The 26,671-nt window shown below is 57.0% G+C and overlaps 1 long non-coding RNA gene across 1 annotated transcript in view; it reads right to left on the reverse strand.

Annotated features, from left to right (window-relative positions):
* The window catches only part of LOC135318571 (uncharacterized), a 115,071-nt gene extending 88,788 nt beyond the window's left edge, over positions 1-26,283 (reverse strand). Inside the window, exons 1-2 of the long non-coding RNA XR_010376733.1 lie at positions 26,217-26,283; positions 25,401-25,715 (exon numbers count right to left, since the gene is read on the reverse strand). This is a non-coding gene — a long non-coding RNA (uncharacterized LOC135318571). The remainder of the gene's footprint in view (positions 1-25,400; positions 25,716-26,216) is intronic.
* Between the last annotated feature and the right edge of the window lie 388 nt (positions 26,284-26,671).

Here is a 26,671-nt window from a genome sequence, read left to right on the forward strand (position 1 = left end):
CCCAAGCAGGGCAAATCAAAGAAAACCACACTGGGCACATCACAGCCAAACTACCGGAAAACCTGAGAAAAGTGACCACCAGGTAAACAGCCACAGTAAAAAAAAAAAAAAAAAAAAAAAAAAGTGTTTTTAAAAAGCAAAACTAAGACTGATGGCTGACTTTCCAACAGCAACTATGGAAACCAGAGGACAATGGAGCGATGCCTTCAAAGGGCTGAAAACCAACCTGCAATTCTTTACTCAGTAAAAATGTTCTTTGCAAGTTAACAAAACAAAGACACTTGACGCCCAAAGAGAGGCTGAAGTAATTAGTCACCAGCATACTGGCACTGCAAGAAATACTAAGGGAAGTTCTTTGCGTTGAAGGAAAGTGATCGTAGCCGGAAACGTGAGATGACAGGAGAGAACACAGAGGGCTGGAGAGGACGGGACCCACTCGCTGGAGGCCAGCTCTGAAGGCACAGACCCTGCGCCACGGCCCACAGGTACGAAGATGAACTGAATCACCCTCTCGAGAAAACAGTGGTCACTTCCTCCCGCCCACCGACCAGCCCCCTTCACTCTAGGACGCTGAGCAAAAGTAGAACGGACTCCTACAAGAGGTGTTATTTATGACTGGCTTTGTCACTTAGCACGGTGTTGTCGCGGCACATCCATGTTGCAGCACGTACCACTACTGCTTTTCAAAATTGTGTTAAAATACACATAAAATTTACCACCTTAACCATGCTAAGTGTACAGTTCAGTAGCCTCCAGGTCTTTTTCGTCTTGCAAAACTAGAACACTATACCCATTAGAACATAACTCCCATTCTCCCTTGCCCCTGGTCCCGGCAAACAGCGTTTGGCTTCCCGTTTCCATGAATCTGACTATTCTAGGAAACAGGTAAGTGGATTCATACAGCACTTATTTCTTTGTAACCGGCTAATTTCACTAAGCATCACGTCTTCAAGGCTCAGCCATGCTGTGGCACGTGTCAGAATTTCTTCCTTTTTAAAACTGAAGACTGTTCCATTACACATACCCCACAATGTGTCCATCCCGTCGCCTGCTAATGGACACTTGGGTTGTTTCTAGCTTTTGGCCGTGGGATTTACGCCGCTGTGAGCATGAGTGTACAAATACCTTTTCAAGACGTGCTTTCAGCTATTTTGGTTATATATCCGAGGAGCTGGATCATATGGTAACTCAATTTTCAGTTCTTCTCAGGAGCCGCCATACTGTTTTCCACAGCGTTTGCAACACTTCGCATTCCCGGACAGTTCACTAGGGGCCCAGCATCTCCCCGTCCTCGCGGACCCTCGTCCTTTCTGTCCCTTTGATGGCGGCCAGACTAATCGGTGCTGGGTGGCGTCTCACTGCGGCTTGACTCGCGTATCCTTGATCAGTGATATGAGCACCTTCTCACGTGTCTGTTGGCCATTTGTGAAGCTTTTTGTGAGAAATTTCTATTCATATCCAATTTCTCTTTTTTAATTGGTTTTTCTCTTATTACTGAGTTGTAAGTGTTAGTTACATAGTCAGATACCTGATCTGCCGTATTTCCTCCCATGCTCACAGCTGTCGTTTCACTTTTTGACGGTTTCTTGCTGAAAACTAGTTCACTGCGAATGCGATGATCTCCTGTGGGCTCTAAGTCCTGTCCTGTTCAGCTGCATGTCCGTCCCCAAGCTGGCCCTGCACTGTCTTGATCACTGCAGCACTGTGTCAGGTCCTGAAGTGTGAACCGTCTAACGTTCTTCTCTTTCACTAACTGCCTGCTGATCGCTCTGTTGTTTTTATAACGCCCTGGTACCTGAGCTGTCCCTCAGTCTCCATCAAGTGATTCAGACCCTTCTCCAGGGGTGGTTCTGAGGCTAGTGTCCGAGCTGCCTTGACCCCCCGAGGGTGCGCCTTCCTCTGATGGACCAGCCGGCCTCCGCTGCCACTCACTTCTTCCGTGGGGCTGCGGGCCTTCTCCTGTTTGCCGCTAGAATCTCCACTGCTTCCGAGAGCTCTCCTGGGCTTGACCTTCCCACACTCTGTTCTAGATAAAGTCAGGTCATTTGGGGAGAATTTTGGAGCTCTCCGTTCTTGGGGCCCACCTCTCCTGCCGGCCCAAATCTGCACCGCTGCTCCCAAGCTGGGGGCAAGGGCAGTGGCCAGCTCCTCTCTGAGCAACCCCTTCTCTGAGCAGTAGCGCCTCTCCCAGCAGGGAAGCTCCACCCTGGGACTGAGCTGGAGGGAGGGAGCTGGGACCCCCGGGCCCCTGGCCTGCCGCCTGGAGTAGAGCCTCCGATCTGCGAATGGAGAAAAGGAGCCTCTGGCCTCACCACACTCACCGGGAACGCGGCCTGTGTAACACCCACCGGGCCACTGAGAGCTGCTGGTGGGCTGCCTCTCCTGGAGAGATACCCTCCCCTTGACCGAGAGCCGCTGCATCCTGGGCACGCCCACCTGGAGGCAGCTCACATCATGCCGAGCTGACAGGGAGCGGGCTGTGCCCTGAGGGCCAGAGACTTCCTCCTCCTACCAAGACTTCGTGGAGCTCCCTGAATAAATATCTCTTCATTTATTGTATGCTCTTAAGACAATTTCCAGAGGTTTCAAATGGTGGGGACTTTGACACATAATTTTCACAACTGCGATTATTTTTATGCTGGGGAACAGGTCCACAGAGTTCCTTGCACCACCATCCCAGAAAGGAATCAATCAAACGTACTCACTCAAGCATGATGATTCTTGGGGAAGAATATTCAAGAAATTGAGTATAAAAGGGTGAAGGGAAATAGAAAATTACTTCTCTCTAATACCAGTCTATAGTGGAACGTTATTATTTTTCTTTAAAAATAAATAGTAAAAACAAACAATTTCAAAGCTAAATCATAAAACACTGCATATTCTGCTTCTTTCACTAAGGAATTGCTCCAGGAGTCCTAAGCCATCTTGCAGAAGTCTGTCCACCCCAAGGATGCCGTGCTGGAAGGAAGCCCCAGCAACAGGGAGAGACCTGGCTGAGCTCAGCCAGGTCACCAGGCCCAGGTGCCAGCCCCACCACCCCCGCCACCCCCGGCCCAGCCCAGCCACCCCCGCCACCCCCGGCCCAGCCCCGCCACCCCACGCCACCCCCGGCCCAGCCCAGCCACCCCCGCCACCCCCGGCCCAGCCCAGCCACCCCCGCCACCCCCGGCCCAGCCCAGCCACCCCCGCCACCCCCGGCCCAGCCCCAGCCACCCCCGCCACCCCCGGCCCAGCCCCAGCCACCCCCGCCACCCCCGGCCCAGCCCCAGCCACCCCCGCCACCCCCGGCCCAGCCCAGCCACCCCCGCCACCCCCGGCCCAGCCCCAGCCACCCCCGCCACCCCCGGCCCAGCCGTTCCAATCTCCCCAACTGAGGCACAAGACATCACACAGCAAACACAGGCTGTCCCTGTCCAAAATCTGACCCACGGAATCTGCCACGTATTAGAACGGCTCCTTCACGCCACTGAGTTGGGGGCGGCTTGTTACACAGCAGCAGGTCGGGGGGGGGGTGCTCAGGATGTGCCCCCGTGGTGGCTGTGTGCTCAGGTCTGTTCTCTTTCTGACAGACCTTGGTCAACAGGCAGACTTAACAAGAGCATGGTGGGCTGCAGGTAAGATCCAGGACCACCTGCCACCAGGCGGGGACCACCCCCCACCACCCAGAGAGCTCACACAAGTTAGAGCAGTTCTCTCAAGTGGCCTCAGGCTGGGCCCCCTCGGACCCCAGAACAGCTGCTCCTACAACTGTAGACCCCAAAAGGAGGGGTGAGAGAAGGAGGGGCTGAAGAGTTCCAGGGGGCAGAGCTTTCCTGGCTGAGGTCACCCCAGACCAAGGTCTGTGCCCAGCTCTGCAGGCCCGCGGCAGACCGGATGACCGGAGGCCTCCGGGTGACCGGAGGTTTGCGGACCAAAGGATCCACAAGGGCTATTTCATGGGGACTAGATTCAAACAGGCTGCCCAACTCCACACAGGGGCAGAGGTGACCAGAGCAGGACAGGCACTTCTGGGTGCTGCCCCCCGACCAACACGTTGACATGTCTGCTTGGGTAAGTGGGCCCCCACCCGCCCGCCATGACAAACACAGGCGCAGTATCACATCCTCTGCCTTTGGAAGGTAAGCTAGAAGTCTGGGTTTTAAATTCCTGATTTTTCAAAATAATGACTCAGAACGTTTGGAACCTGACCTGCAGGTACCAGGCTGCAACTTCTGGGTGAAGAGACAGGTGTCCTCATGGCGTGTGGGCATGGCCAGCCCCGCTGTCAGAAAGCCCCCTGCAGACAGCGGGGGACTCCTGGGCCTGACGCCACAGGCAGTCACTCCAACGCCCCTCAGGCCGAGCGTAGGGGACACCTCCCCCTGGAGCCACTGCTGCCTCCCGGGGTCGTATCTGCCCTTTCTGGGGCTGATGAGCAGGAAGTACAAGACGTGGAGCACCTGGCTGGGAGCTCTGCCGCCCACCACCGCCCTGTCTCATTCACACTCTCTTCACGGCTTACTTCCATCTTTGAGAGCAAACCGGAGTAAAGCAAGTTTGTTTTAAGTCAGTAAGTCCTAGCCCTGACCCTGGCCCCTCTCCAATCACACTTGGGCCAGATTTGATGGCCTGGAGCAGGGAAGTGACTCTGAATGTCCTCCCTGCACCACCACGGCCCAGCCGCCCACTCCCCGCGGACGCACCGCTGGCCCCCACGCACACGGCGGGCCCAGCACCGTGACCAGCAGCGCTGACAGGTGACCCAGGCCCCTCCTTCCCCCACAATCAGCTACTGGCTGCAGCCCTGGACTCCAGAGCAGCCTCAGCTCCAAACTCCCTCAGAGTCAGACAGACATTCATCAGATGGTCTGGATGCTTTGTTCGGGAAATTTCCTGGCTGGATGTAGAAAGGCCGCCCCCCTGCCCCGGGCAGAGGACACAGGTCCCAGGGACCTGACCGCGTCGGCCGGCCCAGCCTGCACAGCCAGAGCCCCGCGCCCTGCACTGCACCAGGTCCAGCTTCCCAGCGGCGGGGAGACCCTGCGATCCCCTCCCCGCGGCTCTAGGCATCTGGAAACGCAGGGAGGGCGACTGCACGTCGGAGCCCGGGCCTCCTCCCCGCACCTCGAAGTGTTAATCATGGTCCCCGGCCAGGAACTCAATTAACGCGAGCTTCCAGCACCACTTTATCTCTGCACGAACCCCCAGTCCCGCGGGAAGGGGAGCTGAGTTAAGGCCCTGGGCTTGTCCTGTGACGGCCACCCACTGACGAGGGAGGGGGCTGGGGTCCTCCTGGGCCTGGGGGCCCCTGCCTGGCCCCTCTCTGTAGGTGTGGGAACCGAGGCCCTTAGCAGCCCGGAGGGCTTCGGGGTTGAGGGGGGCTGGGACCATAAAGCTCAGAGCCCCCGAGTCCCCAGGCCCCGCGCCGGCCCACCGCGCTGTCCCCACACAGCTAGGGCGGGCACGGCCCCGCGCGCCCCAGGGAAACATTTAAGAGTTAGGGTTTGGTTTTTAGGTCGGGCCTGCGCAGCTAGTGAGAGGGAGGGAAGGCCTCCGGGCAGGTGGGCTCACAGGACCCGGAACTCGGGGCAAAAACGCTGCTCCATCCGGACGGCCAGCCCCCCAGCCTCCCGCCCGCTCCGGCCCAGTCACAATGCCGGCTCCCCCCGGCTCACAGTTGCGTCTCTGTCTGCTCGCTTCCAGAAAGAAGGGGATTCCAGGAACGCCGAAAGCTCTCCCTCCCAACACGGCAGCCCCGGACGCCTGACTCTGAAACCTTTCCTCCGGCCCAGGTCTCCGCCTGGGCAGGAAAGGGCGGTGCCACCCCAGGCCGTCCCACTCGCAGCTGGGAACGGAGGCTGGCCTGGTTCTGGTGGGAACAATCCAAAAGAGCCACTTTGATGAGGAAAGCATGCATTTCATCAGGCCCGGAGGAGTTCTGGGCGAGGTCGGAGCACAAGGAGGCTGCCAGGGCGCTGTCTGCCAGCCCCGTCTTCTCTGAACTTCTGCCCCGTGGGAAAGGAAAGTAAAACTTCATTTTTAACCTTCAGCTCTGATCCTGCTGAAGGGCCACAGTCCGGGTCTGGAAAACACAGCCTTGAGAAAGATCTGAAACGCGATGTTCAAGGCCAGTCGCAGCCGAGGGCTCCCGCCACGGCACAAGCCCCGAGGGCACCATCAGGGTCGGCACAGTTACTCTGCAGTGACGTCGAACGGCTGAGAAAATGCTGGTAAACATCCCTGAAGTCGTGAGTTCACGTCAAGGCCTCAACCTGCAAGGCACCCCGTGACTTCCACAGACTTCCCTACCTGGGCGCCACGGGCCCCGTCTCTCCCGGTCACTGCGCTGTCGTCTCAAGGGCAAGCCTGCTGCTCTGACTGTCCTACTCTGAAGGCAAAAGCGGGAACGGACCCTGGGAGACACAGGCCCACCCTCGACGGTGACACCGACGTTTGGAGGTGAAGCCGGCAGGCAGACACGGAGCAACCAGGCTAGAAAATTTCTTTCATTTATGTTTCACTATTTTATGTGGAAAGTCCTGGTTTTGAACAACTCAGAGAGGGAACCACAGGAGGAAAGGCTGAGGTCGGGGGGGGGGGGTAGCGTTCGAGAAGAAAACCCACCACTCTTTTCTCTGCGTTTCTTTGCTGGAACCCATTCCTGGTCCAAGCACAACAGATAACTGAGTGGGCTGTTCCGCCATCTCTCCAAAAACAGTAACGCCCCCTGTCCAAAGCCCCACTGTTCCAGGAGCCCCGCAGCCGACACTTTGTCAGTGGCCCCTCGGTGGTGACCGCCTCGTACCAAATAAATCCTGCTCTCGTCACCAGACAGCCATGTCCCTCCATCTCTCCTGTGGGCTTCGGACAGGCCATAAATCCGGGGTGAAGTCGTCGGGTCTGACCACAGCTCTTTCCACAGAGGCTCGGTGAGGTGGGATGAACCTGAGCCTCGTGGTCCAGCCCAGGGAAAGTCATACAAACCCCCTCGTCAGAGCCTGCGGATGAGACCCTGGGGGAGCGCCCGGCGAGCTCTCGCTCACGCCCGGGCCCACCGCTGGCTGGCTGGCTGTCTGGGCGGGCGGTGGCGGGAGCCCACCCCTCCTGGGCTCTGGTCCGGTGGACCGGCCGCCACCACGGCTGTGGTCGAGCCACAGGCCCTCAGAGCCCAGGTGCCTGGTCCCCAAAATTAGTCCCTGCAGGCTTCCTGCTCTAAGACTCCATGATCTTACCTTTAATTTGCAAGAAGCAGGGGAAAAAGATACCTTGGAAGAAATGGGCAGAAAAGACGGAAGAGAGAGTTGCTGGGGACAGCAGACAGCTCTGTGTGCTGTGACCTGAGGGACGAGGGATCTCTCTTTGCCTTGAGATCAGAATTCAGCCTTCCTAATCTCCAGAGAGCTGCTGCAGCCTGCGTCCGGCTGCCTCGATGAGCAAAGAGGGCCTGGCCTGGCGCGCACCATCCCCCAAGCTGCAAAGAGCCCCGCGCCCAGCGTGTCTTCACCTGGGGAGGGGGCCCCATCACCGCGTTAGAGGCCCCTGAAGGGGGAGAGGCCACGTGACTGTTAGTTAATTTCCGCTCTGGTGACAGAGAAACACTGGGACGGAGACCTGGGGGAGCCAGATTCCGGGAAGGGTCCGGGCGCACCGCTGCAAGTACAAGCACGTGACACAACACAGTCACAGGGATTTTTCACCCTTACGCTGCGCTGCGTGTACACAAAGACGCCAGACACTGAGTGCCCAACGAGGCTGCTTCCTTCTGTGGATGCCAGCCCTGCGTTCAGCCTGTGAGACGACCGCAGGCAGTGTGGGGCGCCCCAGGTTCAGGAACGGCAGGACACTGCAGGCTTCCAGGAAAGAACCACAGAGTGAGTTACAGGCTGCGGAGGGCTGAGCAGCGGAGGGTCCCGCGCGTGAGAAGCTGAGCTACTGCAGGGCTAGAGGTCCACCAGGGCCAGGACGAGCTAAAAATAACCACCAGGCCCCGGGGAAGCAGCTTTCCATTCTCCCCAGAACCCAGGTAACCTTCAGCTCCCAGGGCCAAGGCTGTGGGCCTGAGGGCCGGGGCGAGCCTGGCCACCGCAGACATGGTCCAGCGAGGTGCCGAGCCAGGCACGGGTGCCCGGGGTGGGTGCGAAGGTGCCCTGCGGGTGTCTCCCCTCCGACCTCCCACCACCTCTTGCTCTAAATTTAAACTGAAAAAAAAAAAAAAACCCAGAGAAAAGAAGATATGGGAGAATCACTTGCCATGTTCTGTCTTTGAAATCAGCTGAGAACACGCGGCTTTTATGTACGTTAACACAGCGCTTCCTTGGGGCAGCTGAGAGATGAATTACTCATGCTTCGGCTGGGAAAGCTTGCCTGAGCCTTTCTTTCTTTCTTTCTTTCTTTTTTTTAATAATACTGTGTTGACTGAGAGTAAGTGACGAAACCAGCGTAGAGAAGACGCAGCCCCTGGGAAGGAGGAAGCCTGTGGCCCCACATGGCTGGGAGGACGTCCCCACACTTCGCCGTCACAGGACCCGCACACCCTGGGAAGCTAAGGTCCTCCCGGAACCTTCCGGACCTGCATCCACTCCTCTGCCTCAGGAAGAAGCCCTCGCCACGTGACAACAGCCTGCAGTTCGAGCTGGTCAGGGCCGCAGCCGCACCTGCCATCAGGGCTGGTCTGTGAGATGAGGACACAGGACAGAATGCCCGCTGGGCCCAGGTGTGGAGCGCGGACGGCAGGAGGGAAGGGCCAGCACTGACTTGGGGTCCGGCGTCGTTGCTCCCTTCCGTCTGTCCTGAGCTCCCCGCAAGCCGTAGAGTCCTGGGCCTCCTTCCACTGGCTGAGCCCCCGTCCTGCAGGCTGCGGAGCTGTGGTGAGCGTCCACCCTGGGGCCTCCCGCTCAGCCTGTGGTCCAGGAGCAGCTGGGCGGAGCTGGACAGCTGGCCAGGGAGACTCGGGCCAGGGTGGGTGAAGGCCTGAGTGCCGTGAGTCGGGGCAGGAGATGAAGGACCCGGGACTTGAGGCCTCTGCCCAGGGGAGCCCAGGACAGCAGAGGCGGCGAAGCTCAGATGGTCCACGGGGCCCGGGGCCCAGAGGCCCTCGGCTGCAGACCATGGCAGAAGCTCCCAAGTGACCCCTCAACCAGGGGCCAAGTAACCCCACGAGGCAGCCGAGAGGGGCGGGGGCGGGGCCGCGTCTGACATAGAGAATACTTCACAAAAGGAACACAGGACTTGCCCCCCGAGCAGGCTGTGGCCCAGAGTGAGGGGCGTCCAGCCCTGGTCCTCTCACTGACTCCCACCTCCGGGGACACTGGCTACCAAGGTCAGTGGCCAAAGCCACCACCGCCTCCCGGGACGCAGCGTTTCAGCTGATGGAGAGCAGGAGGGTGCTTGGCCCCAAAGCAGAAGAGGGACCGTCCTGAGAGGACAGAGGGCCGGGAGCCAGGCGCAAGGGGCGCACGTGCGCCGAGGAGGGCAGAGCCGCCCCTCGGGCAGGATGTGGGCTGTGGGCCGTAGCCGCTCTTCCAGCTGTGGGGGCCACAGGCGCCCGCGGCGCGACACCTCCCCCCGAGCGGTGTGCTTCACAGACACACGCGTGCACATCAGGCCTCGCACCCGGGAAGGGCGCGGAAGGCCGTTCCAACGTCCCCATGCTGGAAACGACGCAGACGTCCGGCAGTGACGACACGAGTGAACGTGGGTGCACAGGAGCCCTGCAGACGCAAAGCGACCTCCGTGGCGCGAGAAGCAGCCTCCGCCCCACGGGCATCCCCCGGGGCGGGCGGGGCAGCGAGAGCAGAGGAGACAGAAAGCGCCGCTCCCGCCTCCACAAACTCCACGCAGGCCGAAGCCACACAAACCCGACGTCTCGGGGTGAAGCGAGGAGACGAGCAGGCATCTCGGGGCAGTGGGAGGAGGTGTGCCTGGGGCAGCCCACGGTACCCTCTCCAGGTGGGATGTGGGGCGCCCCACTTCTTCACCGGGGGGGTCCCCGAGCTGGACAAACACAGGAAGCACCTTCTGATGCACGTCTACTTCACAGTAAAAGGTGGGGGGGGGGAGATCATCGAACATGGAGACAAATCAGTTTAGTCCCACCTCTGTCACTTACTGAGCCCTTAATCCCGTCACATAAGTGTCCTCGGCCTCCCTTTGTTAACTGCACAAGAGCTAATGGTAAAATGGGGGTAATAACCTCGAAGGGCTGTTGTGTGGCTAAAATTCATACATTTCTGAAATGCTTTAAACTCCAAAAAGCAGCATACACATGGAAGATGTAACTTTATAAACTCCCATTTCATAACTGCGCTGGTAGCCGGTTATTGATTTATCATCTGTGTACTCAACAAACATCTGTTTTGTGCCTGCCGGGTGCCAGGCACTGGGCTGCGCAGACCACAGTGAGTTGGAGCTACGCTTCCCTGAGGACGTCTGTGTGGACGTTCAGAGCGAAACTGGGGTCCTTCGGCAATGGATGGATAAACAGAGGTGGTATGTCCACACAACAGAATACGACTCAGCCTTAAAAAGGAAGGAAATTCTGACACTGGCTACAACACGGATGAACCCTGAAGACATTACGCTCAATGAAGCAAGCCAGTCACAAAAGGGCAGATACTGTGTGATTCCACTTGCACGAGGTCCCTGCAGGAGTCAGATTCACAGACAGTGGGGGCCAGGGGCTGGGGAAAGGAAACGAGGTAAGCAGGCAATGGGTACAGACTTCCAGTTTTGCAAGATGAAAATGTTCTGGAGATAGACGGTGGTGATGGTTGTACATCAATGTGAATGTGCTTAACGTTACTGAACTGCATACTAAAAATGGTTAAAATGGTAAACTTTATTTTATGGGTAGTTTACCAAAATTTTAAAAATTGTTAAGATAGTTTTTTGAAAAGTGAACCTGGGGAAACACCAGGGTATTCTTGCTAACATCAGTAAAAGAACAACAGTGTCCACCATCATCACAGCCATTAACACAGTACTGGTGACGCTAGCCAAAGCAATTAGATATGACGAGGAAATGAGGCATAAAAACGAAGAGGGAGGCGAAACTGCATCTGTTCAAGTGTGGCCTCACTGCGACCAGGAAACCATAGGAGAATCAACCAAAGCTGCCAACACCACGATACTTGAGGATGGTAGAAGAGAGGTGGCCACGAGACCCCACCATGTCTTTGATCAACTTAGGAAAGTGTGCCCCGTTCAGGCCGATGCTTAGAAAACGCACCTCTTTCTGGTGGTCGCAGCCCCCAAGCATGCTGCCTGACCGGGGGAGGGGGGGGCAAGCTGAAGTCCCACCGCACACCCCCTCGGCTGGCTGCCTTGTACAGTGACATAGGTACACAAATGCACAGTCTCCATAGTGAGATAGAAAATTAGCACATAGAAATCAACAGCTTCACATATCAAACAACTCTCCTTTAAAAGGTGGGAAAGGCAACACCATTTACAAGAGCAATTTAAAAACCAAAACACCTAGGAAAAACTCAACAAGAAACGTGTAAGCCTTCAGAATAAAACTTCAAAGGGCTCTTGAAGAATACAAAGGGGGAATTTTTTCAGTGGAAAGACATACCATGTTCTTGATAGGATGACAGTATCAGAAGACACCGACTTCTTCTCTGAGTTCACTGAACTAAATATGGATACCATCTCAATTTTTAAAAGGGTTTTTTTTCCTGGAACTAGACAACTAATTCTAAAGCCTATATGAAAAAAAAGTAAGGAAGCCAAGAAAATTCTGAGAAGAATGAGGGAGTCATTGCAAATTTTCTTGGCTATGATAACAATATGGTGATCGTGTAAGGAAACACCCTTCGTTCAGGAGGTGCGTGCTCAAGTGCCGCCTGCACCTTGTGTTTGTGCACAGGCCCGCACACGCACACGCTCACCACACACAGCAAAGGGAAAGGTGGTAACTGCTATCAATTGCTGAATGTCAGGGGCAGGTATGCAAGTGATCATCGCACTGTTCTTTTGATGATTTATGTCTTCATAATTGAAAGTTGGAATAAAGTACATAATAAACAAAGTCAAAGGACAACAGACAAACTGGGAAAAACCACTTGTAACTCATACCACAGACAAGGATTAGTCTTCCTCATACATAAAGAACTTCAATAAATCAAAAAGAAAATGTCCAATTACCAGAGGGAAAGGGGGCAGAGGAGGAAAATGCTTATGGAAAAAAACAGGAAACGTGAAAAGTGTTCTAGCTCCTTCAAAAGAAATTTAAATGAAAACTGCACTGAGAAAACACGTCTCGCTTATCAGATTGGCAAAATCCCCAGTCTGATGCGCAGAGGTTGTAGGAGGCGCAGAGCTGGGACGGCAGCAGTGAGGATTCCACATCCATCCAAACCACAGACACACCGACTTTTGACCTGGCAACCTGACGTGTGGGAATCTACCCTGCGGGGACTGCTGCACACACGTGATGGCAGATTCCACGTCGACCCACCGACGCACTGTTTGCTCCAGTCAAAGCCTCCCTCTGTGCGGGGCTGGTTAAGTAGCTCGGCGTCCCCGCCCCACAGCACGGCGGGCGGCCCCGGCACAGACGCCCCCTGAGCACAAGGAGGGGTCGGCAGGCCGCGGCGTTCAGAGAAAAACTGAGGTGTCTGGGTTATGAAAAGAAGAAACATAGCAATACGTTATTTATTTGTTTATATCTCTACAGGGAAACACCAGAAGGACACAGCAAGCTCACCCGCCCCGACACACACGGAACTCGTCCAAGGAGCCACCCCAGGGCTGGGCTTGCGACCAGGAGGCCCCGTGGCCTGGGTGACGTCTACCTTTACATCGTGTCTCTACCTAACCCATGTCCTGTACCATCTGTTCAAAAAAGAAAAATGAATTTAAAAGAAAAAGAAAAAACCCTTAAGAACTTCCGAGTTTTAGATAAAGCTTTCTCAGCTGTGAGACTTACTTTGAAGGAAATTCTGCGAATGTCTGGCCAACACCTTGATTCCCGACCGTCTCTGTGACCTTAGTCACCTGCTTTAAATTGTGCCAAATAATGAGCCCACTGCTTCCCTGCGAGTCTGGTCTCTGTGGAGAACGAATGCCAATAATTAAGGGGAAAAAATCCTTTCCTCAGTGGCAGAAGCTATCCCACGAGCTCCCCCGCAGGCCCTGCTGGTGCAGACACAGCCCGGCTTCCCCGGGGGTCTCTGGACACCACGCAGGGAGGTGAGCGCCTACAGCCCCCTTTCCAGGTAATTCCCACACAAATACGGAGCTGAGATCAACGGGGCAGGAGTGCTGGCTGCCGCTCAGGGAGGTGGGGGCGCGCGCCGCGCCTCACGGGCCTCATCCAAAAGACCAACACGGAGCGGTCCCCACCCTTCGCAGCCACCCCGATGCCAGGAGGCCACACAAACCACCCTGCTCATCCGTCTCCTCACGTGAGAGAAGAGACAGAGGGTTCGAGGGCCCATCTGAGACCCAACACCCTGTCCCAGAAGCCACCTGTTCAGCAGGAAAATGAACATCGTGCAGAACGCAGCTGACTGTTGGGAGGATGTTCCTGGACCGCCCTGGAGGCCACGTGGGGACACAGGCCCAGGTGGCCTGTAAGGGTCTCCCAGCCGCCCCCCAGCCTGTGTCTTCCCTGCAGACTTTGAACTGAGTCTGTGCTTCAAAGTGCCCAAGTTCCGATGGGCCTGCTGCCTTTCCTGTCCTGTAAAAGCAAGCAGGAGGGCCTCTAGTGTCCCCGTGGTTCAGGCTTTGCCTCGGCCAGACCGAGGGTGTGTATTAAGTGTGCGCGTTGAGTGCGTGGGTGTGAGAGACAGTCACACAGGCAGCATCTCCTGTGTGCACTGGGTCAAATGTTGAGTTACTGCTGAACTGAAGCCAAACAATTCACATGAAGAATTTCTTTTCTCACCGACCCAAGGAAGGCCTAACAGCTCTGGCAGAAACTCTCCAAAAAAGGTACCTTTGGGCAGACATGGCCCAGCACCAGACAAGAAGTTTCAGTCCCAAAGAATTTGGCAGAAAGTCCCCAGCAAGTGAATAAAGTTGCTGAGAAAGGCAGCTGCCTGTCACTCCGACCAGCCTCTTGTTGTGCCGGCGCAGGGGTCCCATCCACGCCCCGAGAGCCCCACCCCGCAAGCGCGGCTGCGGGGCTGGCATGCCTGGCTGGTGGCTGCAGAGCTACGTCCCATGAAGGCACCCGTGAGCTTCCATAAGGCGGCCTTTCTGGAAATGGCCTACACTGCTGACCTCCCAGCAAAACCTCTAAAGCTGCCTTCTTTAGGGAGAACTGTCCCCCTCAGAATACCATGGCCATCCTTCCTGGAACCCTGACACACACGGAAGAGTGTTTTGGCACTGGGTTCAGAGCACACGTGTGTCATGTTCAGAACACCGGTCAGGACACGACATGCAACGGAGAAGTGAGGCCACCCTCCAGACTCGTGACCACGACATGCTGGCGCCTGAATCCTCTCGGAGCACAGAGATGCGGCCACGCGGCTAACGGGATGAACAGACTCAATTCACCACCGCGGCCGCATGTGTCCTCAGGTCCTCAATGACGGTGAAGAAAAGATCTGCTGAAAACCAAGCGCACGGAAGTGAGTGCAGACCTACCACTGGCTGCTGGCCAAGCGTCCTTTCTCCTTGATGGGGCATCTGTCCCCAGCGGGGCTCTGAGGACACGGGCGAACACGAGGCAGAAGCTGCGCTGGGACAATGACAATGGGCAACGAACCCACTTTTCCTGCCACCGGCCAGACGCCGTCGTATGTGCTTTACCACCACTCCGTGTATTCTCAATGGTTACAGTCACCTGCCCTCAAAGACCCTGTGCCCATACACGCCAGCAACATCACCCGCCGTCCAGGCCCAGCTGGGCTCGGGGAACTCCTATCTCTTCACTGCAAACGCAAGCCCCACTCGACTGGGACAGGAACGGGCGTCGCGTACACGGCGGCCTCGCACCTGCACGAGCGAGAGGCTGAGTCAGGATGGAGACAGATGAGACCGCAGCAACACTGCTGCCTCGCGGGGAGAGAAGAGTAAAGAGCTGGTCCCAAAACCAGGTACCTCTACAAGCAAAACGCTGTACAAACGCAGGTGGTTTTTATGAGGCGAATTATCTTCGCTTGATGTTAGATGAGACTGAAGATTAAATGACTAGACCACAGTCATCAACCAGCATTGGCAGATCTTAAAGTGCACGGTGGTTTTCCCAATATAAGGTCGATCTCCGTTATTCATGGATTCTGAAACTGTGACTTCTCCTACTGGCTAAAATTTCATGTAACCCCAAAATCAACACTGCCCGCGTCTTCACTGCCACCCATGGACATGCACAGAGCAGTACGGAATCTGAGTCGCCTTTCTACAGTCTTACTCCCACATTTTTGCGCTGTTCGCAGTGGCCACCGGCAGACTGAGGTGCCGTCCCGTCCTCCCGAGAGCAGGGAGGCCGTGGTACTCAAAGTGTCTTAGATGGACGTGCTTCCGGCAGAGGCACAGTGCTCTGGCCGTGAGCTCAGTGTTAAGGGATTGACCACACACGTTAAATAAGGTGTCTTTGAACAGATGCCCACATGAAACAAGGTCCTGTGCTGATCAGGCGGTGAAACGCCGTGAACAGAGGCTCACGGGAGCCAACCCGGTGTTTCCCCAGGAGAGACAGTCAGCATCTCTAATTCAGAGTCCACGGCAACGTTCCAGAACTCGACCCTGCGAGGAGTGAGAGTGGGCTGTGCTCTGTCTGGGGAGCACCAAACACAGGTTCCTTCAAGAATGGGTCTTCAGGCTGCGCAGGATGACTTCTGAAGGTGACCAAGCTGCCAAGAGTCCACCTCCGGCCACACAGCGGGCCCTGGATGAAGGCCCCACGTCAGCAGCCAGGTGGCCCCGGCCCCTGCCGACCGAGGACACGGCGTCGTGCCGTCCAGGTGATTCAGCGCCACGTGTGGCTCTCGCAGCTTCACAGGTCTGCTCTGGGTTCCAGCTGATGCCTAGAAGCTAGACCTTCATTCCTGCCTCGAGTCTGCTGCTCCAAATGGTTGCTCCAATCTGGGCTCCCGTCAGGTTGAGACCTGCGTTTAAAACGTCACGATGATCGGGCACCACGGTGATTTCAAAGAGCCTTACAAGACCTGATGGCGTCGGCCCGCTGTCTCCCAGACAGCACGACCTCTCCCTTCTCGCTGAAGAGGAAGCTAAGAGATCGCTGCTTGTTGGGGGTCTTGTGTGAGTGTGTCCCCAGCCTGTGCGGCCCCCACTGACTTCACAGAGTGCGTGCTGGCACGGGGGAGCGTGTGGTCCGCAGCGGCCCACATTTGGTTCTTAAGGAAGACGAGTTCAAGTCTAACCTCCTGCTTCTTTCTAGAACATTCCCTGTGCCGCCCAGACGAACACACGCGCCTCAGCAAGATTAATTGTGCTTAACCTTTTAAAAAAAAGTAAACCCTTCTAGGCTCACCCACGAATAGCAGTTTACAGCCAAATAAGTCTGATTTTAAAGCACACACAGTGGATAGCGCCTACCCAACAGAACCCTCTGTGGCCCGCCCCCGCCCCCGGGTGCAGCATGCTTCGTCCTTGACGTGATAACTCTACGGCTATAAAGAGATGCGTTCGGAGTCTGAAATAGCACATTTTTCCTTTGAACTGATGAAAAGGCCCTTGGGTGATTTGGAGAGCACGGTCACGTGGCTGGGGGGAACGGAGCGCTTCGCGGGTCCTGCCTGGTTTGTCACACGCACAGCGAGCTGGAGGAAAACGTGCCCAGAACCCGTCTCCGTGGCGTCTTCAGCCACAGGACGACTCGGTGAGTTTTCTGGAAACTTGACGAGGCTGCCCTCACCCCAGGAATACATCTGAGGGACCTGCACCGGCAGCAACCCGCCCGGTCTCATCACCAAATCAAAGGACGCCAGACCCCGTCATCTCTGTCCTGGGAGCCAGCCTCTGAGCCCTGCCCCAGGCAGGTGACCCCCGCCTGCCACACTCACCAGCCACTTGTCGAGGGGCCAAGGGGGAACGGAACAAAGAAAATGAAGACTTTCCTCTGGGGAGGAAGCAGGTACGGGGGCACCGGAGGGTCTCCTTTCTTCCGGTGGGGTTTTGACAGAGGCAGGTTCCTGAGGGGTAGCAGGCGTGGTAGTGGGGGCAGCAGCGCGACCTGACTGGCCTTCGCTTTACTGAGCCTGGAACCCACGCGGCAGCTGAGGGCCACAGCGTGTGCGTGGCTTCCACAGGAAAGCCCAGGTGTGCGTGTGTGATCGCATCTTTTAGATGTTTTTGTTTTGCTATCTTAAAAAAAAAGCAAAATGCCAGATGAAGGCACAAAACACGGCTGGCCAAGAAAGAAACTGCTGGCCAGCGCCGGCTAACCAGCCGCTGGCTCCCTCGCAGCGCTTAGCTGGCTCCTGAACACCCAGCGAGTCCACGAGGAGAGTGTGCTCGGCACTCTTGCCGGGAAGACGCCGGCCGGGCTGGCCCCGCACATCCGCAGCAAGTCACAAGCCTGTCAGCACAACAGGACGGCCCCGCCCGGCCAGGGGCCTGCATTTAAGGCGCTTTGAACGTGAGAAGTACGCCTGCAGGTTGTATCATGAGTTCTGTCCGCTTCAACAGGCCAGGGAACCTTGTCGAGGGCTAGTCCTCACCAAAAGCCCTTTTTGAAAATCCCGGGAAAGAGAGAAGGCACTCTTTCCTCTCTGGTTGTCAGGAGCGCCACCTGAGGCCGGGAAGTGGGAGCTGGCAGCGGGCGTCTCAGTGGCGGACCGAGTGGAGGGGACGCCGCGGCGGAGGGAAAACAATGAGCTCTGTGTTCTTCCAGAACAAATCACACACCTTCCCCGGCTCAGAAAGACCCTTCACACAGCTCCACTCAGGCCACGCCTGGGCGGGAGAGTCTACCAGGAGGGGGCCGCCTCCCCCGGGCAGCAGACGTGCCAGAACCGGTTCACCCCGCTCACAACACCCAGGAGGGTCTCCACCTGCCGCCGCGCAGCCTCGCCCCACGGCCTCCTCCCCACAGACTCCCCTCGGGCGCCCCCCACCAACCTGGGAATCAGCCGGGGCATCGGGGCCATGAGGGGAGGGGGCAGGGGGTCAGCTGGTCTGCGAGGGCCCACGACCCGGCCGGACGCATCCTGAGTGGTCCTAACCTACACGGCTTTCCTGGCCAGGGCGCCGCATCCTCCCCGCCTCCAGTACTGAGGCAAGCTCTGGGGCTGAGAAGTGACAATTCAAAACAAGTGCCCTGAGCACCCATGATGGGAGTCCCGCCTTCTCATAGAAGACGCCCCACCCTTCTCTCCACCACCACCCCCGCTGCCCCCGCGGGCACCTGCTCACCGGCGCCCCTCCGGACAGACAGCCCCCTGGCAGAGCTCTTCCTCTGGGCAGAGCGAGGAGAGAAGGAAGGACCAGCCCAGCAGGACAATGAGCTGATGCTAGAGAAGCGTCACTGAGGGTGCCGCCGCGTGGACCGGCGTCCAGAATTCACGTCCCAGAGGCGCGGGTGAGCTCACAGTCGCAGGAATCGTTCCAGACGGTTACTAACACCCTGCGTCATTCAAACTCATTACTCATACCAATATATTAACACCAAGGATTCTCATCCAATGTTGATAATTACGTTAACTTCATTATTTAAATTCACTAATCTGGCCATCCGTGGTTCCTCATGTGAACCACAGGTGAGATTCTTCCGAGGGCTGGGACTTTAGGAGACACATCCAATCCCACAGCTGCCCGGATGGCAAGAAGATGCCAGTCGCTGGGCTGGGGGGACCCCCAGTGAGTGCCCATCAGCTCCTTCCCAGGCTGGAGCGGTGCCGGGCCAGGGGGAAGGGCCCCACTGGCTCATCCACTGGTGCGCCTGCTTCCTCCAAGGGGCCCTGCACCCCAGCCCTGCCCTGAACTCAGAAAAACAGCACCACACCAGCACCCTTCAGATGCTCTCGGAGAGTCAGGTGTCCAGGGCCTGGGCTCCAGAAGACTCGGCAGCAGGGGCCTGCGCATGGAGAGGCACCTCCCCTCCACACAGCCCGTCTCCAGCGCCAGCTGCCTTGGCTGCTGGCAGGGCGCCTGCTCTCCCCGCCCGGCACCCCTCCCCCCACACAACACAGGGACAGCTTGGTTTGGGGGGCTTCTTTAAGGAGGGGCTGCAGTGTTTTCAAAACCAGGTTAGGAAATTGTGAGCAGAGCTGCAGGAGACAGAGCTGTGTGACCCAGCACGCGCTCTGAACCCTCCCGGCCGTGGCCGCCTCTGGTGGGTGCTTTTGGATTGGGGGGGCCAAAGTGGAAACCTGGGCTCCCAGGTCACTGATTCCAGGTCTTGTCCACCCTCTAGACACAGACCCACCAAAACAGACCCCACGGTGGCCTGAAATTCAGCTGCTCCTTCTCCCTAACAAGCTGGAGCCAGTGCAGGAGCCCAGGGGCAGAGACGCCCTGCCTACTGCCCCTCCGAATCCGGTAGGAAGGCCCTTGACCCGCAAATTTTTAGCCTTAAACCCCGACTGGCCAACCGGCCGGCGGAAACTGCACTCTCCTCTCGCACCGCACGATGGCGCCAGAGCTCCACCCGCGCCGCGGCCGCGCTCCCCTCCAGCCAGGAAGGAGTTAAAACCGTGAGCTCCTGGCTTTGAAAGTTATTGAGACGCAAGGGACCACTTGGCATCGATAAATGAAAACGGGGAACAACTCAACTTGCAACAAAGAAGTACAAAATACAGACCCTACCCTTAATTTTTACCGGTAGATAAAGCACTGAGTGTATCTACAAGTTGACCCCGGGCTGCCTAATGACCTCACCCGCAAGCTGCAGGGCAGCACCCGGCCTGGCTGTGGCGGGCACACTTCCGGATCCTCGTCCTCCCCTGTTCTCAGGAACTCTCTTCTGAGCTTACATCCCCTGGAAACGGCTCCGGGAGCTCAACAGCCCGCCTGCTGGGAGCCAGGAGTCCTCCTGGGCCCTCCTCTCTCCGGAAGCCCAGCCATTTGCCTCGGAGCCTCCCAAGCAGGGACACACACACACACACACACACACACACACACACACACACACACCCCACCAGGCAGGTACACACACACGCACACACACACACACCACCAGGCAGGTACACACACACGCACACACACACACACACACACCACCAGGCAGGTACACACACACGCACACACACACACACACACACACCACCAGGCAGGTACACACACACACACGCACGCACACACACACACACACACACACCACCAGCAGCCCAGAAGAACCAGAAGAACAGCCCACAGGCCGCGGGCCCTCCCCCAGCCCTCTCCCTGCTCACACCCAGCCCCCTCCCCACGCCCCGCCACAAGCCCAGAGATAAGATTCATGCAGAACCAGAGGGAAATCAATACTCCAAGCTTCTCCCCCACTTGCCTTCGTGGTGACTCAGCCCCTTCATTTTGTGAATCAGGAACGTTATATAAACGATTTACCATTTTAAAGGCGAGATAACATCGGAGCAGAGGGAGATAAAGGGCTTTACTGAAACTCGATGCCCGTGCTGGGAGCAGCCGAGGCCCCTCCGCCTTCCCAGGGCTTTGGGGCCCTTCTTTATCTCTTCCTCTCACCAAATTACTTCAGGCCATTTACACCTCTCCTTCCCCCACCGACACCCACTTCCCCTCTTCCCACACCTCCCGGGAGGCCCGCCCCCGCCCAGGACTGGTCCCCGGGAATCTGCAGGCCCAGTCCCAGCAGGAGGGCTTTCAGAGAAGCTTGTCTTGATGTGACCCTGTGTGATCCCGTGTATCTCGGGTTGCACGCGATGCTTTTCCACATTCCACTTTCCCACGTGGTAACGTAAAAACCTAGCTGAGCACACGTCACAGAAACGTCCAGAGGCTACAAAGCGTCTTCATACCACCCCAACCACTGTTTCCATCTCACACTTTCCTGGACATGCTTTGTCCAGAGGCACTATCGGGGGTCACCATGTCACATCTGCATGGTCCTCATAACCACGATTTCTTTGTGATCCTGTGAAGTGGATGTCCTCATTCATGGACGTCCAGTTTGCTTCCAAAGGTCTTGCTTCAAAGTCTGCATTGTGAACACCCTCACTTGGGTTTAGCACCCAGCTTACGCTGCAGCAGACTGTGACACTGGCGTGTCTTCACACTCAAGTATCTCCTGCGGCACACAGAGGACTGTCCCCCTAGACGTCACTGCCCTGTCTGTTTCACACGCTTCCCTCTAACGCTCAGTGACGTGCGGCCCCGCGTGACGCCCTCCGGATGCTGCCGGCAGATCTTCACCTGCAGCTTCCTTTCTCGGCAAAATCAGACTTGAACGCACAACTTGGTCAGCTGTGCTGTTGGGGCAGAGACCTTCAGTGGACGTTCACAGACCCAATGAGCTCCTCGTTTACTATTTATAATCACCGGTCTTTCATTTCCTGTATTTACAGTTTATTTTTTCAAAGGCATCCCAAAGGTCCTCCACTGAGACCGTTTTATAAAAATCCCCCTTTTAAGTTAAAAGAGACGGATATTATGCTGTCATTCAAAAACAAAGTAAGCTGGTGCTGGCTGTCCCGCCTGCGTGGAGCTGCTCGCAGCCTGCAGCCCGCGCTGGGGTAGGCCTGGCAGCAGGGTCCCCTCCGCTGGAAGAGGGGAGGCGCACTTTGTGGGACTCTGCTTGCAGGCCTGGCTGTTCCGTTCCATGGACATGACTGGCGGAGGGATATCTCTCCACAGACTGCGTTCTGTCACTCTTATTTTGGATCCGCATCAGAAAGAAAAATGGCCTTTCCTGGTGGACACTGAATGCGGGCAGGAGCTGGAGCAGGCGGGCATCTCACTCCACAGCGAGCTGGGAGACGCTCCTGGAGATGCCACACTCCACGGGGAGAGAGGGCGAGGGCCCAGCAGACTCAGGGCACGGGGTGACCTCCCCAGCTCCTGCCCTAGGTGACCCCCAGCCTCCTACAGATGGCGCACAGCAGGACGGCTGCCAGAAGGTCCCAAACCGTGGGACAGACAGCACCTTCTGTCAGGCGTGAATGGTCACTCTGAGCCTGAGTTCCCAGGTGGCTGGGCCAAGAGCCTCCCTCTCCTCGGATCCACTGCTCCTGACAAGAGGCTGGTTTCTGGCTCCTGAGACACTCGATTCCAGGGTGTCCAACGCCAGGGTACTGGTCTTGCCACCCCCCGAGTGGACATGCCATAGGAGAGGTGAGGGGGAGCAGTCTCAGCCTTCTCCCCACTGGGGCCTTCCTGTCCCACTGGCCCCCCAGCAGGGGAACAGCGTCTCCACTGGAGGAAAATGGATGCTGCAGAAGAAATTCGCACTGAAGTGTTAGTTCATGCATCTTCAAAAAAAACAAAAAGAAAAGAGGAGGCATACTTGAATAAAAATACCCTACCCCCTGCTGCAAAAGAGAAAGAGACACCCAGCCAGCTCACGGAGGGCCGCCCTGGCCTCAACAGCTGGCCCCCAGGGGGGCTCAGGCGGAATCACCAGCCAGGTGACAAGAGGGCCTCCCCGCAGCACCAGTGGAATGTCTGCACACCCACCCCACCTCCGCCCCGGGGAGGGGGGGGAGGTAAGGAGCCCTTTCAAACGCGGTTGGCAGAGAACTCAGAGATGCACTCACTCCGCTTTCTCACAGGAAGTGGCATCAAGGAAAGGCCCATGAGCCTTTCCCTCACAGCGTGGTCCCCCGGCTGACGGCCCCCCTCACCTCCGCTCTCTCCTGCCGTGCCCCACACCCGGCTGACCTCGGGTTTTAAATATAGTATTGAACAGCCAGAAGCGGGCACAGTGGGAGAAGACGAATGGAATCTATCCAGGCAGATATTCAAGCAGCCTGTTCAAAACTCAAACCTTTCCCAAGAGGAAGAACACAGCGAGCACTCCTCGCTGCCTCCTCTGGCCCAACTGCGGCGCTCGCTGTCGGTGGACGGCACAGAAAGTCACGCTGTTGGAAGAGCAGGCCCAGGCGGATCAGAGAAATTTGCTTTTGAAGGGACAGGACCGAGAACTTTGAATCTAGCGCTTGCCCTGTGTTCCATGTTACTCAGATCTGCTAGCGCACGCCTTCCAGGCTCTGAAACGTCTACTTGGGAAATGTCTGGCACCTTGGAAAAGAAAGTACGACTGTCCCTTTATGAGCCTCACAACAGACTGTCAACACCACCCGATAACCGACTCTCTGTGAAGTTGGCAACGTGGTGGGGAAGCCGCCAGAGGAGCCGATGCGCAAACCAGGGAGGAGGAGGGGGGCAGGAAGGCCTTGCTCGTCTCACTTCATTTGGTGCACGGTTGAGGAACACTCAAACTCGGCCAAACTCAGGAGAAATATGCAACACAGATTTTTCAAAATTCATTTAAAACTGGCTGCAGTGCACTGGCCCTCTCTCTCCAATTATCCAAAGACAAGCTGAAATGGACAGAGCATCACGGCCTGAGGAAGGCAGAGCCACGCCGGAGACAACAGGCCACACTGCTTACGGTGCTGGTCACGGGAAAGCTAACCTGGACACCGCAACTGACACCCGACAACCGCGTGCCCGTGCTCCCCGCGACAGGAGGAGGGAGGAGCCTGCTTGTTTTCCTCTTATGCCCGACTCCTGCCAAAACATTTTCCTAGTGACAAGTCTGCCTGCCTCTGGACGGGCTCCTTACTAAAGCAAATACACCCACCAGATCATCTCTGAGGGCGAGGACTCACACAGCGGCCAGTGAGGACTGCCGCGGGCCGTCCCCTGGGCGGGCACCGGCGCTCTGCCACGTCCACGCGAAGCCCGGCGGTTCCGCCTGGCGGCCGGGCCAGCTCCCAGGACACAGCCACTTGGAGCCGCTGGCTCTTCCTCAGCAAGCAGCTAACCGTCCCCCACTGGGCAGTGAGCGGTCCTCTCCCTAGTAAGTCACGGTGTGTGTAGACGTCGTCTGCTTCAGAGGAGAGATAAGTACAAAAACAAACTTATTACCAGCGCTCACTCACATAAAAAGAGAACGTCTTCTAAGACGATACTGGCACCTTATAAAAGTGTAATTTAACCTTATCTAATCTGGAGCCTGTTTCCTCGCAGGGATATCCAGTAATGTAAACCTTTGTGTTAGAAGGAGCGCGAGGAGAGGCCTCTGCTGGGACGCCGGCCGCCGCGGGACAGACTTGGCCGCCCGGCGATGGTAGGTGAGAAAATGATGGATGGGCCAGGGTACAGGGAAGGCAAAAATGGCCGAGGGAAGCGTTTCCTCTTCCCATCTGTTCAGGAAGGACGTCAGCGAGACAGACTAAACACAGGCCCTGGTGCGGGATTACGTGTGTGCCTGCGGACACAGCGCCAGCCTTTAAAAGAAGCTTCCTCCGCGTGCAAAGGGGACAGACAGAGGGAGGCCAGACGCCCACGCCGGCCGGTCTTGAAGAGAAGCAGGACAGTCCCAGACTGTCGCCAGGGCCGGCCGGCGGGGGCCAGGGTCCCCGGGGAGTCTGGCCCAAGGCGCCCACCGCCTTTTGCGGCCACCGTGGATGAGCCCACTCACCAGGGCCAGGCACTCCTGGCTCTTCCTGGGAGGACGCAGGCAGTCTTGGGGCAGGGCCCTGGGCACCACAGGGGCCGGCAGACTTTGCTGCTCGCTCCCTGGGGGAGCAGAGCCCCTGCTCTGGAGAGGCTCCCGAGAGGCCGAGCCCCCGCCCCGCAGGCCTGGCTGATGCTGCAGGGGCTCCCTGGCTCTGTGCCACGGCTTTCCGGCCTCACTACTGGCTTCGGGGTCAATCCTCCAGGCCCAGATCAAGTCCGAGTTGGGCAGAGGAGGAACTGTTTTCTGGAAAGAGAAGAGGCCCAGCCCTCCTCACTCATCCTCTCTCCCACCTGCCTCTCACCTTCCTGGTCCCACCCCCACCTGATTCAGCCTTAGGCCCCCGCTGCCTTGGACACCAGGGCCTCGGTGGGACTGGGGCTGAGGAGCTGGGAGACGTGCTGGGGCCACTGGACAGGCCTCTGCACACTCTGAGTGGGAGCCTGGGCTCAGCCACTTCAGAGGCAGGTACTCTGAGCCTCGGTTTCCCTCTCTGTGACCGGACAGTCGGGCATTTGCCTCATGGGGTCCTGGAGACCAGCCTGGCTGCTGTGTCCCTCCCCTGCCTCCTCTCTCAGTCTTGGGAGGGCACAGAGCAGGGTCCTGGTGCTCCCAGCGGCATGGTGCTCTGCGAAGGGGGGGCAGGAAAGATCGCCTTGCCCTCCTGCACCTATTCCCAGGAGGATCTTCCTTGAGAAAGGAAGGGAAACCCAGGAAAGGAGCCAAGACAGCACTGGGGACAGGAGCAAATGCAGCCGCAGGGCCTGGACCGGAGCGTCTGCAGCCCAACACAAGTTACGTACAGGGACAGTGGGTGCAAGCACTAAGGTGGATGAACATTGCCCTGTGTCATCACATTATCAGCATTTACCTTCCCAAAGATGCCCAGCATAGGGTGATGCCTCCGGCTGCTGGGATAATGCTGCCCAGGGAAACCTCCAAATATCTGTGGATTCACTGAATTAATCCACCCATCATCGATCTGAAATGTAATTTTAACATCTGAAATCAAGACGAGACTTCCCACCAACAATGTTTAGGAGTTCAACTTTTTCTTCATTTGGTGGCACATGAGCGATGTCCCTTGTCATAAATGGCATCTTAGAGCTGCGGAGACCAAGGGGAGTGAAGTCCCGAGGGAGCTGTGTGGTGTCTGCAGGTCGCTCATTCTCACATCTTCTTCCTCCTGCACAAGATGCAGATCAGGGTTAAATGAAAAGGCCCCTCTCGGCACCCGGCAGGAAGGCGAACTCATCGGTGCTTTCTGAGGGTCTGCAGTTAAGGCTGGAGAGCTGTCCTAGCAAGCAAGTTCGCACCCCCTCCCCAGCATTCACCCGCTGCCCCAAAGGCTGCCCTCTGCAGAAGGAGGAGGCCAGCTTCCAGAGTGACTTTCTCTTTCCAGCTGGGGTCTTTGTGATCCCAAGCCAAGGGGACGTCGGGAAGAGCAAGCTCTGAGTTTGTCTGTTGCCTATAATTTGCTGTTTAACGCGAGTCAACTGTTGGCCTTAAAAAAATACAAGCGTAGTCACGGTGAATACTACGCAGCTAGTAAACGTCTTCCTACTTCTTCCTTTCGTACCTTTATTTCTACTTACTATTCTGTGGAAATTTGCCTCTCTGTTCGCCATAGTGTATCTTTTCTTATATCTTCGTTTCCAAACTAAATAGTACTAATCCAAACGCATACCTGCCCCGTGCCAGCGTCTCGCCGCGTCTGTCTGACTCGCATGTAAATGCTGAGGCTCCGCGGCGGAGGCCGCCGCGCGCGCGCGCGCGCACACGTCTGTGCGTCGTGCGTGGCCGTGCGGGTCTCCGGGCGGAGATGCGCGTGCGGGTGCGGGAACGCGCCACGGCCGCTGCCCCGGCCTCTCTCGCCTTGTTCTCCAAACCGGTTCTTTGGAGGTTCGGTTTTCCGTAATTAAGACTTAAGGAGCGGTTGAAAAACAAGTACTTTTTCCTGGAAACCAGCGGTCTTCATTTGCAACTTTTATTGGCAAACCTGGCTGCCAGTAAATACATTCCTTGGCATCTCCCAGAATGTAATTCACTTGAGGAGGCGGCCCTGCTTTTTCTGTAACATGCACATCAATTAAAGGGGCCGCTAGGAAGGAATGTAGCCGGTGGCTGCAAGCCTCCTACCAG

This window comes from Camelus dromedarius, chromosome 19 (assembly GCF_036321535.1).
Source record: "Camelus dromedarius isolate mCamDro1 chromosome 19, mCamDro1.pat, whole genome shotgun sequence".
Taxonomy (NCBI): Eukaryota; Metazoa; Chordata; class Mammalia; order Artiodactyla; family Camelidae; genus Camelus; species Camelus dromedarius.